Source organism: Echinops telfairi, unplaced genomic scaffold (genome assembly GCF_000313985.2).
Source record: "Echinops telfairi isolate 266 unplaced genomic scaffold, ASM31398v2 ScPeMD7_1;HRSCAF=3_0, whole genome shotgun sequence".
NCBI classification, from domain to species: domain Eukaryota; kingdom Metazoa; phylum Chordata; class Mammalia; order Afrosoricida; family Tenrecidae; genus Echinops; species Echinops telfairi.
In genome coordinates, this window is record NW_022103896.1 from 1136741 (window position 1) to 1138970 (window position 2230).

Sequence of the window (2230 nt, forward strand, 5' to 3'; positions counted from 1 at the left end):
CCCCCACTTTTTCCCACAGCTCCTTCCTGCCTGCCTTCTGGGGTCAGCATCTCAACTTCCCAGACCTGGCTCAGCACCCCACCCATGGTGGCACCAGGGCTCCTCACAGAAGGAGGAGGGCGGCAGAATGGAAGGAGGTTTGTGCCAGGTGCGGACCATGGGCAGCCAGCGGCTGAGGGACACTGCTGGCGAAGGGGCCATATTTTCAGTGTTGGGTGTTAAGCTCGGTCTTCAGCAGCTGTGACCCTCCCTTTGGGGAGGCCTGTGGCTTACTGTGACCAGGGTATCTCTTGGGGAGCGGCCTCCTGCAGCTGTGGGCCCTGTGGGCGGGGACTGAGACCCTGTCCCAAGGGCCCGCCTGGCAGCGGGTGTGGCCCTGGGAGTCGTTGGCACCGCAGGCTTGGCGTCCCCATGGCAGAGCTGTCCAGGGGTCTGCCTCACAGTGGCTGGCTCAGACGCCAAGCTCGGGCACAGACTTCCACGCTGCCATTGCCGTGGAAGCCCTGGTCTGGCACAGGCAGCTGCTGCCCTCGCCCTCCTTGGTGCCCCCGCCTAGGACGGCCGGTGGCAGTGTTGGTGGTCTGGAAGAGCAGCCCCGGGAGGCTTGGTCCTAGCTGACAGACAAGAGCGGTGGGCTTAGCGCCCTCAGCCTGGGTCGGATCAGGCGACACCCTGAGGCCTCCGTGCCCTGCTGGCTCCTGGGACCACCCTCTGACCTTTCACATGGACCCTATGCCCTCCGTCAGCGTCCTGCCTGCCCCACCACCAAGAAAATGCAGCCTTTAACATGCCTGTGGTCACATGAGGTTCACATGTCTCCCCTTGCTGGTGTGGGGCGAAGTCCCCCAGTAGGACACTGAGAGAGGGGCTTGGGCCACCCAGGACTCTGCTCCACACCCAAGCCCCCCCACTTCCCAATCCCAGGGCAGGTGGTCTCCACAGGGTCATTGCTCTCAGGTGCCCCCGCTGTGACCGCCCTCCCTAGTGGGGGGGGGGTGATCTTTCCCCTTTTTCTGACTACCCAGCAGCTGCTGCTTTGGGCTCGGATGACAGGGGAGGGTCCGGGCTTGGGGTCTGGTGAGGTTGGTCTGAGGTGGGAAGACCCCATGGGCACTTGGGACATGGTGACCGCTGAGGGAGACTGTGCTGTAGCTCCTCGAAGGCTCAGGACATCTGGTGTGCAGCGGGGTGGGGGTGGGGGGGTCGCCACCGTCCCCTCCTCCCGGGTTCATGCTTCCACCACCAGGCTGTCTGTTTCCACTGGATACATGACAGGCGCTGTGTCCCCGGGCCAGGGCCTGCTGGCCCTCCAGGTGCCAGTGCTGCTGGGCCCAGCCAGAGCCACCGAAAGCCCCCACTGATTTTCTCTAAGCCTCGCCTTGCCCCTGAGACCACAGAGAGGTTGTTGTGTGTGACCCAAGCAGGGAGAACACACAGGGGCTTCACACAGCTGTGGACACAGGACTGGCCTGACGTTGGGCCTTCCCCAGCAGCCTGAGCCCCGTGTGGGCCGACAGTGGCGAGTTAGGAAAAGCGCTTGGGCGCACATCCTCCTGGTGGTTTCATCTGTCCGCGGCGGTCGGGGCACGCTCCCATCTAGTCCACGCCTCTAACACGTCTCGTATCCCCGTAGCATTCACTCACCGCAGATGCTCAAATTAGCACAGGCCTTGTCTGTATTTTCATTTGAAACCGAGAAAAAGCCTCCCTGCTAACTAACTCGACAGCCAGCCGCGCGAGGTGTGACGGCGTCAGAGGTGAGGGCTTGTGATGACACCCCTCAGTGCTGCCTGGCGTCCTCAAGAGCCTCAGCTCTCCAGGCCAGCCAGCGTCCCTCCCTGCTCCGGCCCGCTTGGTCCCCAGGGCAGACCGGACAGCTGCCCAGAGGCAGGACAGGCGTGTAGCCCAAGCGCTTTTCCTAACACTGCATGGGGGAGTGGGGACATCCTCCCACGAGGGGACAGGCATGCGGCACAGTGTGCATGGGGGAGTGGGGACACCCACCCATGAGGGGACAGGCATGTGGCACTGTGTGCATGGGGGTAGAGTGGGGGCAGAGTGGGAGACATCCCCCATGATGAGGTCAGAACATTATGTACACTGGGTGGGGTGGGGGGCAGAATAGAGACCCCAAGTCAGGGACAGGAACAGATCACAGTGTGGACAGGGTGAAGCAGGGGCCAAATTGGGGGCCCCACGCTCGGGGTAGAGAGTCATCAGGACTTGTCCT